Source organism: Amblyraja radiata, chromosome 9, assembly GCF_010909765.2.
Source record: "Amblyraja radiata isolate CabotCenter1 chromosome 9, sAmbRad1.1.pri, whole genome shotgun sequence".
In the NCBI taxonomy this organism is placed as follows: Eukaryota; Metazoa; Chordata; class Chondrichthyes; order Rajiformes; family Rajidae; genus Amblyraja; species Amblyraja radiata.
Window position 1 is genome coordinate 67,299,648 of NC_045964.1, and position 12,434 is coordinate 67,312,081.

Below are 12,434 nucleotides of genomic sequence, written 5' to 3' on the forward strand. Positions count from 1 at the left end.
AATTTTGTGTACCTTCGATCTTCCAGCATCTGCAGTTCCTTCTTGAACACAGTGCTGAACTACTGTCTGCCTCTTTGATGTCCCACGGACTATCCTTGATCGGACTTTGTTGGCTTCACCTTGCACTAAACGTTATTCCCTTAACATGTATCTATACACTGTAAATGGATTGATTGGAATCGTGCATTGTCTTTGTGTTGCTGACCGGGGAAGCATGCACCAAAAAGCTTTTCAGTGTACCTCAGTACACATAACAATAAACAATAATCTAAACTAAACTGAACTGAACTAAACAGTACATAAGCACTTAGAAACGTCTTAGATAAGTATCTCAGATTCAGTACACGTGTACAGTAGGAGTACACTGAGACAGTATACAGAGTCGCCAGTTACATTAACAGAGTATTTTAAAATTAACATTGACCGGGGCTGCCTCTCCCTCCACATTTATGAGACCCGACATTCTGTGGGTGATGCTCGGCCTGCCACTCTCTGTCGCTCCGTGCCGTGTGGTTAGTGAGACTTTCTAGGATCTGAGGATTACCAAGTAATGTTCCCACCCTCAGTCTCAAAAACACAGAGAAAATTAAGACGCTTTCTGTGGTCCGCTGGATTTTTCCCCTCCCAAGAACTCATAAACAATATTTAGTTTCATTTTTTCTAAAGCTGACTCCCAGCATGTTTAGAGATGCAGTGCGGAAGGAAGCAGGCTCTTCGGCCCACCGAGTCCACACCGATCAGTGATCTCTGCACATGAACCCTATCCTACGCACACTAGGGACAATTTACACTTATACCAAGCCAATATCAAACCAACCTACAATCCTGAACATCTTTGAAGTGTGAGAGGAAACCGAAGTTCTCGGAGAAAACCCATGCAGGTCACGGGGAGAACGTACGAACTCCGTACAGACCGCACCCATGGTCAGGATCGTACCCGGTTCTCTGGTGCTGTCAGGCAGCAGTTCTACCGCTGCACCACCGTGCCAACCTACTGATGTTCTTCAGGAGAAAGTCCTATTCTACGTCGGTTTGTTGCATCTGGGAATGTTGTGTATTCTAGTTGCATTATGAACATTAAGGCAGAATCCAAGTGTCAGGTGAGCCAATTTTGAAATCCACCATAGATAGACACACAGAACATAGAAACACAGAAACATAGAAAAATAGGTGCAGGAGTAGGCCATTCTGCACCGCCGTTCAATATGATCATGGCTGATCATCCAAAATCAATACCCCGTTCCTGCTTTTTCCTCATATCCCTTGATTCAAGTTCAAGTTCAAGTGAGTTTATTGTCATGTGTCCCTGTATAGGACAATGAAATTCTTGCTTTGCTTAAGCACACAGAAAAAATAGTGGGCATTTACTACAAAACAGATAAATGTGTCCATATACCATGATATAAATATATACACACATGAATAAATAAACTGGTAAAGTGCAAATAACAGAAAGTGGTTATTAATAATCAGAGTTTTGTCCAAGCCAGGTTAATAGCCTGATTCCATTAGCCCTAAGAGCTAAATCTAACTCTCTCTTGAAAACCTCCAGTGAATTGGCCTCCACTGCCTTCTGTGACAGAGAATTCCACAGATTCACAATTCTCTGGGTGAAAAAGTGTTTCCTCATCTCAGTCCTAAATGGCCCACCACTTATTCTTAAACTGTGACCCCTGGTTCTGGACTTGGTGGGCTTTTCATGCTGCATCTCTCTGTGACTCTGTGATTTTCCTTTTAGGGGAGACATCAGATACAGAGCAACAAACAGCCGTATCTCAACAGGACAAATCACGGTCGGAGCAGATGCTAATACTAACCTTCCAGGGGGCAAACCTCCAATGTTTTCTCAGCAGCCAAAAGTGCCAACGCCATGATCTGGCTTGAAGTAAATGAGTTTCTGCAGTGTTTATGAGGTTAAATGCCGCTCAAGCCTGAATTAAGTACAAATCCTTTGGAGTTTTGTGTGCATGTCTGATCAACCCTTTACAGAAAAGCTGTGGAAGCTTTAGACAGGGGACCAAAGAGGTTTACCAGAACGTTCCCTGGATTAGAGGGTATTAGTTCTCAGGAGAGGTCGGACAGACTTGGGAATGTTTTCTCTGGAGCGGCAGAAGCTGAGGGGAGACTTGATAAGATGTGTGTAAAGTCATAATAGGCGCAGATAGGTTGGACAGTCAGAACTGTGTAGGAGGGAACCGCAGATGCTGGCTTACAGCAAAGATAGACGCAAAATGCTGGAGTAACTCAGCGGGCCAGGCAGCATCTCTGGATAGACGTTTTGTGTCGAGACTCAGTCTGAAGAAGGGTCTCGACCCAAAACATCACCCATTCCTTCTATCCAGAGATGCTACCTGTCCCGCCGAGTTACTCCAGCAGTTTTGTGTTTATATGAAGTTAAACAACTTACTCACGACTACATACATTAGGAGCAGAATTAGTCCATTCGGCCCATCAGGTCTACTCCGCCATTCAATCGTGGCAGATCTATCTTTCCCTCTCAACCTTTTTCTCCTGCCTTCATCCCATAACCCCTGACACCCGTGCTAATACATGGTGAAGGGAATGGATGTAAAAGTGGAATAACATAGAACTCGTGTGAACGGGTGGCCGATGGTTGGCTTGGGCCGAAGATTTCCGTGATGTATCACTAAACGCTTTCTATGTTGCAACCTCCCTGTGAACAATTTTGCTCACAATCTATTGGAGTCGACAGCACATTGACTCTAACTGAAGGTACACAAAATTGCTGGAGGAACTCAGCGGGTGCAGCAGCATCTATGGAGCGAAGGAAATAGGCGACGTTTCGGGCCGAAACCCTTCTTCAGACCGGGCAGCTCGCAAGGAGCAGTGGAAGAACTGCCTGGAGAGGTGTATCGCCAGCACCAGCCTTTGACCTGTAAGCGCTGTCATCGTGAAGGGGGAGAATGCGGTGTGCATACCTGCTCTGCGAGCCCTCCTCTTCCCAAGCCTCGTTGAACTCAGAGGAGGTAAACTTGATCCTCCAAGAGGGAACCGTGCCACGGTGGCTGTAGGGTTCTCATTTGGCAGGAGCTCAAGGTCCAAAGATCTGGAAAAACCTGCAAAATCATTGTAGAATTTTTGCTTTCCTTTTCATTCACTTGAAACCACCATTGAATAAATGGTGCCACCAACAGTGGTGACAACTAGGGCGGCATGGTGGCGCAGTGGTAGAGTTGCTGCCTCACAGCGCCAGAGACCTGGGTTCGATCCTGACTACGGGTGCTATCTGTGCGGAGTTGGTACGTTTTCTCCATGACCTGCGCGGGTTTTCTACGCATGCTCCGGTTTCCTCCCACACTCCAAAGTCGCACAGGTTTGTGGGCTAATTGGCTTGGTAAAATAAATAAATTGTCCCTTGTGTGTGTAGGCGTGGACTTGGTGGCCTGTTTCCGTGTTGTATCTCTAAACACGGGACGACAGATGGCACAATGGGCTAAGTGTTCGGCTGGCAACCGGAAGGTAGCCGGTTCGAATCCCGCTTGGAGTGCATACTGTCGTTGTGTCCTTGGGCAAGACACTTCACCCACCTTTGCCTGTGTGTGAATGTGTGTGAATGTGTGTGAGTGATTGGTGGTGGTCGGAGGGGCCGTAGGCGCAGATTGGCAGCCACGCTTCCGTCAGTCTGCCCCAGGGCAGCTGTGGCTACAGAAGTAGCTTACCACCACCGAGTGTGACTGAGGAGTGAATGAACAATGCGATGTAAAGCGCCTTGAGTATTAGAAAGGCGCTATATAAATCCCATCCATTATTATTATTATTAAACTAAACTAAACTAAACTGTGCGCCAACCATCCACAGATAAACACAAAATGCTTGAGCAACTCTGCGGGACAGGCAGCATCTCTGGAGAGAATGAACGGGTGACGTTTCGGGTCGAGGCCCTTCTTCAGACTGAAGACTCGACCCAAAACGTCACCCATTCCTTCTCTCCAGAGATGCTGCCTGTCCCGTTGAGCTACTCCACCATGTCTATCATCGGTTTAATTCAGCATCTGCAGCTCATTTTTACACACCAACCATCTACGGTAGCTTGCAGGGATAACATCCTCCCTGACATTATCCAAACCATTTCAGCCTGTCTGATGGCAACAGTGTAAGGACGCACTGTTTTTAAAAAAATATCACGCCATATTAGGTAATCTCTAGTTCAGGGAGAGCTGTGTGTATTGAACTTATTACCAGAAGCAGTGGCGTGGCAAACATGCCTTTAAATGTGAATCTAAATAGTTGTATATAATTTTCATGACACAGCAGTTCATTGAATCTATAGAGTTTATGATTCAGACTGAGTCCCATTTCACCGCTCTTTCCCCAACAGTACTCTTTCCAGTACCTGTACAGTGCCTGATGAAGGGTCCCGATCCGAAACATCACCCATCCATTTTCTCCACAGGGGACGGCTCGGTGGCGCAGCGGTAGAGTTGCTGCCTTACAGCGCTTGCAGCGTCGGAGACCCGGGTTCGATCCCGGCTACGGGTGCTGTCTGTACGGAGTTTGTACGCTCTCCCCGTGACCTGCGAAGGTTTTCGCCGAGATCTTCGGTTTCCTCCCACACTCCAAAGACGTACAGGTATGTAGGTTAATAGGCAATAGACAATAGGTGTAGGAGGAGGCCCTTCGGCCCTTCGAGTTCAACGTGATCATGGCTGATCATCCACAATGGTGATCCTGCCTTCTAGCCATATACCTTGGCTCTGCTATCTTTAAGAGCTCTATCTAATTCTCTCTTGAAAGCCATTCTGAGAACCGGCCTCTGAGGCAGAGACAGACTCACAACTCTCTGTGTGAATTGGCTTGGTAAATGTAAAAATTGTCCCTAGTGTGTGTAGGATGGTGTTAATATCCAGGGATCGCTGGTCAGCATGGACCTGGTGGGCCCGAATGGCCAGTTCCTGCGCTGTATCTCTAAAACTAAAAATAAATAAAAATCCTAATAAGAGTGACTCCCAATAAGATCCTAACAAGAATCCTAACTCAGGGTCGGAGGAGGTTCACAAAGAGTATCAACTGTGGCATTGAGCAGTTGGGTTGAATGGCCTGGTACCAAGCTGTAAATTCTCTCCAATCCTCTGAAACATGCTTAGGTTTAAAGTCAGCACTCCGGAGCCCTGATGCATTCATAATTAATGGAGCATTTCAAGTGGGGTCAACATAGGACAAGGTCTCTGCATTAATGCAAGTGCTTCGAACTCTGATGCACGCTGGACTTGCAGTTCAGATCAAACAGTAAAATTTGGCACCTCAGCCTTTGTTCGCAGTGGGTTGATTTCCAGGGGGGGGGGGGTCACGTTACTGCAGACTGGATCTCTGAACAATGGCTGATCGAGGTCATAGCTGTGTAACTCACCAAACCTGCTTAGGGACCACAATTGGCTAACCTCCATGACGATGCCTTGACGTCATGCCATACCATCTCAGACTATTATTTTGCCTTGAAAACATCCGACTTCTTGTGCAAGCCAAGAAGCTGTAAGGATGTATTAAAATTAACCGGAAAAAAAATGCCTGTAAAAAGTTGAACTTTTGTATCTGCCACCTGTTTTCTCTTAACCACATTCAGGCATATTACACTTAAGGCTTTGGACACAATGGGAAGGATAACATTGCCATCCCATGGAATTATTTAGTTTAGAGATATAGCATGAAAGTGGCCCTTTGGCCCACTGAGTTTACACCAACCATCGATCACCTACTTGTAATTGTTCTATGATATCCCACTTTCCATTCATTCGTTATACACCAGGGGTAATTTACAGAAGCCAATTGACCGGGAAAATCGGCACTTTGGAGCATGGAAGGAAACCCAAGGATAACATTGCAATTCACCCAGAGACTCCACACAGACAGCACCCGACGATAGATTGAACCCAGGTCCCCTGCACTGTGTGACCGCAGCTCTACCAGCTGCATCAGTCAGTTTAGTTTATTGTCCCGTCCACCGAGGTACAGTGAAAAGCTTTTGTTGCGCGCTATCCAGTCGGCAGAAAGACAATACATGATTACAATCGGGCTATTTACAGTGTACAGATACAGGATAAGTGAATAACGTTTAGTGCAAGGCAAAGCCAGCAAAGTCCGATCAAGGATAGTCCAATGGTCACCAACGAGGTATATAGTAGTCTGTACGGAGTGAAGGACTGCTCTTTGGTTGTGATAAGATGATTTAGTTGTCTGATATCAGCTGGGAAGAAACTGTCTCGGAATCTGGATGTGTGCGTTTCCACACTTCTATACCTTTTGCCTGATGGGAGAGGGGAGAAAAGGGAGTGGCCAGGGTGCGACTCGTCCTTGATTATGCTGCTGGCCTTGCCGGAGGCAGCGTGAGATATAAATGGAAGGGAGGTTGGTTCTTCCCTTCTGCTCACCGAGGCCCTTCTGCCCATCGAATGCACCCCGACCATCATTGGTGTGATCACCCATTCATACTAGTTCTATATTAAAGCACCTTCATATCCACTTCATGTTCACCAAGATACTCCACCTGAGCTAGTCCCATCTACCCTCACTTGGCCCATGTTCTTCTGAACCTTTCCTATCCTATGTACCTTTGAAATGTTGTTACTATATCTGCCTCAGCTACTACCTCTGGATAATCTTTCCAGATACCGTCCACTCCCTGTATGGATAAGTTGTCCCTCGGGTTCCTCTCAAATCTTTACCCTCTCACCTTAAAGCTACTTTTAGAGTCATGCAGCGTGGAAACAGGCCCATCGGCTACACTTGTCCACACCCACCAACATGTCCCATCTACACTTGTATCACCTGGCTGTATTTGGCCCATAACTCTGTCTAAATGCTTCTTAAACATTGAAATAGTACCTGCCTCAACTACTTCCCCCGGCAGCTCATTCCATCTACTTATCACCCTTTGTGTAAAAAAGTTACCCCTCAGGTTCCTATCAAATCTTTCCCCCTTTCACCTTAAACCTATGTCCTCTGGTTCTCGATTCCCCTACTCTGGGCAAGAGACTCTGTGTGTTTACCTGATCTATTCTTCTCACAGATTTGTACACTTCTATAAGATCACCCCTCATTCTTCTGCCCTCCAAGGAATAGAGTCCTAACCTGGTCAACCGCTCCCTATAGCTCAGGCCCTCCAGTCCTGGCAACATCCTGGTAAATCTTCTCTGCACCCTTTCCAGCTTGACAACATATTTCCTATAACATGGTGCCCAGGACTGAAAACAATACTCTAGATGTGGCCTTAAATAATTGCAACATGACCCCCAACTTCTATACTCGAGTCTAAAATGACAGTTCTTGATTCCACTACCCTGGGAAAAAGACAATTATCCGATTCCTCCCCCCCCCCTTGTAATTTTACACACCAAAACTCTCATCCGTTGGTGAAACATATTCTTATATTCATACGTTCCCCAACAGATCTTGTTGGGCAACCCGTCCAGTAATAATGATCAGCAATTTGAAAATTAAGGTTTGCTGTTCAGTTTCATTTGGAATTTCCTTCTGCAGGTTTCAGAAGAAGCGAAGATTGATGGACTGATTGATTGGTTTATCTATACGTTATTGTCACGTGTACTTGGTGCAGTGACATTCTGTGTTTTGCATACAGTACGTGTGTGCAAGAGTCGCCACGTAAAGGATGCCGGCAAAGGTACAAAAGTATTCAATAGACAATAGACAACAGACAATAGGTGCAGGAGTAGGCCATTCGGCCCTTCGCGACAGCACCGCCATTCACTGTGATCATGGCTGATCATCAGTACCCCGTTCCTGCCTTCTCCCCATATCCCCTGACTCCGCTATTTTTAAGAGCCCTATTTAGCTCTCTCTTGAAAGCATCCAGAGAACCTGCCTCCACTGCCTTCTGAGGCAGAGAATTCCACAGACTCACCACTCTCTGTGAGAAAATGTGTTTCCTCGTCTAAATGGCTTACCCCTTATTCTTAAACTGTGGCCCCTTGTTCTAGACTCCCCCAACATCGGGAACATGTTTCCTGCCTCTAGCGTGTCCAAACCCTTAACAATCTTATATGTTTCAATGAGATCCCCATATTCGATGTAGCCTCTCTTCCGTCTCTCCCCAATCGCCTCTGCCTGCCCAGTCTCGGCGCCCCCCCCACACTAGGCCCTTCTTTGTTCTCACCACACCCCCTCCCCCCTCCACCACGGCCCCCTTTGTTATCGGCGGCGCGTCCTCCATCGACCGCCGAGATTCACGCCGGGCCGGTGAAGACTGGTAACAGGGACTGACATTGTAGTTGAACATCAGTGGGGGTCCAGGAAGAGGGGTTCCCCCCCCTGTACCTGCAGCAAACAACACACTTTTAAATCAGCCCCGAGTGAAGACTGGGCGTCATTGAACGGGACATCTGATCACCGGATAAAACAATTCCAGATTTGCAGCACGTTTGAAACTCTCATAATGAAATAGGGTATTTTCATGTTTTGTAATGTCAACATTTGAGAATTGGGCTTTTCACATACTGCTCCGAGAAAGGTATAAATCCCAAAGCACGTACCAGCCTCGAGCCAATGGAAAACAATGAACTCCACCGGAGATCCTTCAGGATTTTGTGAGCAATGTGTTTTATTTTTTGCTGAGACTGTTCCATATTACCGGTTTACGCTCCGATAAAAAAAATTAAAATAAAAAAATTCAATAGAGATCAGCAGATATTGCCCTCTCATTATTCACTCAAGAACGTGGAATGTGTTGTCAACCTCCATCGTTTTCCCTTTATATTTCCAACTTTGGCATTCGAGGGTTTTAGTTTGGGTTAGCATGAGCCCTAAAAATGTTACAGTAGGATTAGGCCACAAAGAAAGTTTGGAATAAGAATAAGAAGCCTTTGTGCCATTTTTTCCAAGCGTCAACGGAATGTCTGATCTGTGGGTACAGCAGCTCGGGAAGGAGATTCTGCAACAGTTCTAACTTAACAATGTTGTAGTCAGCTCCCCATTGCAATGTAGAAGCACAGAGTTTGGGGGGCAAATTAAGCAGATAAGGCGTCTTTATGCCCCTTGTCCTACTTAGGAAACCTGAACGGAAACCTCTGGAGACTTTGCGCCCCACCCAAGGTTTCCGTGCGGTTCCCGGAGGTTGCAGGTGTTTGCCAGAGGTTGCAGGTAGTGGAAGCAGGTAGGGAGACTGACAGAAACCTCCGGGAACCTCCGGGAACCGCACGGAAACCGTGGGCGGGGCACAAAGTCTCCAGGGGTTTCCGTTCAGGTTTCCTAAGTGGGACAGGGGCATTACTATCTTCCTGATTTATCTTGAAGCAGGAGTTCCCCTGAACCTTGTTTAGTTTGGTTTAGTTTCGAGATACAGCACGGAAACAGGACCTTCGGCCCAACGAGTCCGCCCTGACCAGCGATCCCCCGCACATTAACACTTTCCTACACGCACGAGGGACAATTTTGCATTTATATTAAGCTAATTGACCTACAAACCTGTACGTCTTCGGGGTGTGGGAGGAAACTGAAGATTTCGGAGAAAACCCACGCAGGTCACGAGGAGAATGTACAGAGTCCGTATAGACAGAACCTGTAGTCAGGATCGAACCCGGGTCTCTGGCGCTGTAAAGCAGTAGCTCAACCTATGTAGTAGCAGGCACCCTTGTGACAGGACTCTCATTCAAGCCTGCTCAAGTCAGAAGATCTGAGAATTGTATTCTGCACTTTGGGTGGCATGGTGGCATAGCTGGTGGTCACAGCACCAGAGACCCAGGTTCGATCCTGACCTAGGGTGTTGTCTGTGCAGAGTTTGCGCATTCTCCCTGTGACTGCATGGGTTTCTCTAGGTGCTCCGGTTTCCTCCCACGTCACAAAGAAACGCGGGTTTGTAGGTTAATTCACCATTGCAAATTCCCCCTAGTGTGTAGGGAGTGCTGCAAAAGTAGTATGAACAGGTGATCGATGGCTGGCATGGACTGGATGGGCCAATTGGCCTGTTTCTATGCTTCATCTCTTAAACTAAAACTCCGTATCTTCTCCTTTACTCTATCTATTGTGCTTGGGCTGGGCTTGATTGTATTTATGTATAGTATTATCTGATCTGATTGAATAGAAAAACAAAACTTTTCACGATATCTCGGTACACATGACAATAATAAATCTGGCCAAAAAATATTGGAAGTTAAGCGGCAAAGGAAAGCTAACCTGAACCTTACTGTTCCTTATCTGTGTGATCTTTGGGACTTGGAGTTCCAGAGGTATCTGAGAGGAAGTTTTTAATCTATGTTTGCATTCACAATCTCTGCCTATCATTAAATTAATGAAATCCTCTGATGTGGCACTAATGTTTGTAATACAGGCCACACTGTAAAGGGCCTGTCCCACTTAGGAGATTTTTTAGGCGGGAGCAGGCCATTTGGCCCTTCGAGCCAGCACCGCCATTCAATATGATCATGGCTAATCATCCAAAATCAGTTCCCCGTTCCAGCTTTCTCCCCATATCCCTTGATTCCGTTACCCGTAAGAGCTAAATCTAACTCTCCCTTGAAAACGTCCAGTGAATTGGCCTCCACTGCCTTCTGTGGCAGAGAATCCCACAGATTCACATCTCTCTGGGTGAACAATTAAATCTAGCACCACCATCTGTATTTTATAACGGATAAGAGGAGATAGTCAGGCAATCATTTCACCTCAGAGTCCAAATGACAGTTCTAAAACTCCTCAGGCACCCCTCTTGTGCTGCGTGACATCATCTGGATCCCTGGAAGGGTCAGTGATGGGTAATCACTGCCAGCGATCCTCTCTGTGTAAAAGTCATGGAAAAATATCAAAGCTGCAAGGCAAGAGCAGCATGCACTTCTGCAATAAACAAGTCACTGACTGCTGGAGGAACACCAGGGACAATTTACAATTTTAGCGAAGCATAGAAAGATAGAAAGATAGAATATAGGTGCAGGAGGAGGCCATTCGGCCCTTCGAGCCAGCACAGCCATTCATTGTGATCATGGCTGATCGTCCCCAATCAATAACCCGTGCCCGCCTTCTCCCCATATCCCTTGACTCCACTAGCCCCTAGAGCTCTATCTAACTCTCTCTTAAATCCATCCAGTGATTTGGCCTCCACTGCCCTCTGTGGCAGGGAATTCCACAAATTCACAACTCTCTGGATGAAAAAGTTTTTTCTCACCTCAGTCTTAAATGGCCTCCCCTTTATTCTAAGACTGTGGCCCCTTGTTCTGGACTCGCCCCACATTGGGAACATTTTTCTTGCATCTAACTTGTCCAGTCCTTTTATAATTTTATATGTTTTTATAAGATCCCCCTCATCCTTCTAAACTCCAGTGAATACAAGCCTATTAACCTACTGTACGATGTTGGAGTGTGGGAGGAAACCGGAGCTCCGGGAGAAAACCTGTGTGGTCGCGGTGAGAACGTACAAACTCCGTAAAGGCAGCACCGTGGTCAGGATCGAACCCGCGTCCCTGGCGCTGTAAGGCAGCAACTCTACCGCTACGCCACCGTGCCGCCCTGATGGCTGTTGAAAGTAAAAGCTCGGTGAATGCCACAGTAACAGTGGCAATGAGCACCAATTCCCCTTGTCCGTCTGCTCCACTGCTCCCCCCTTCCTCATTCCCATCCCTGCTGCCCCCTTCCTCCTTCCTTCTCTCCACCTCACAAGGTTCTGCAAACTGGCGGGACGTATTTTAAGTTTTTTTGTTCATTCAGTTGGAAGCAGTGACCGGGGAGATTAATCCTTAATTCCTGGAGACTCCAGACCAATCCTTTAAGACTGGCAAATTTTACCCAATCTGGCTCCACTTGATACAGTGGCATTTGTGGTGGGGAAGGGTTCCTTTCTTGAACGTTCCGAGTGATTAAAGCTCTCAGAAGAATATTCCCGCTATGTTTTCACTTAGCCGTTTCCATATGGCTATTGTGCAAAGAAAGCTTCGGTTACTTTGGCCCCCATGATGAGGAATGTGGCCGGGGGTCTAACACCAGGGTCTGCAGTGGAGCCCATTCTGGGAAAGCCTCACATTAATATTGCCGTCGTTGTTTATCGTTGCGTCGAACATGCCTGCAAAGCTGCAGCAACCGGGAATTTCACTGGTCACAGATAAAACACCCTCCACTCTTAATTTCGAAAGCATTTTCCTCCCGTCCCCGTCCCCCCCTTCCCCAACCTCACCGCCACTCACTCCCACAGTTTGCACAGACCCATTGCCTCCTCCCCACCCCACCCTCGCTACCCCCCAAGCCCTCACAACCCCCCACCTCGCCAATGCTGCTTCTTTCAGAACAAACTTGTTAAGGTTGTTCTTGGCCATGGTCCAATGCTGGCACACAGCCATACGACTGCAGCCATTCCTAAGGCAGATCTGTCGCTTTTAAGATTGCTTCCTTCTGCCTCGCCTCTCTGCCTGTGTGCCTCCACTGTGCCAGTGCGTGATACAGCAGACCTCACACAACTACGAGCCCCTGACTGCTGACAGACC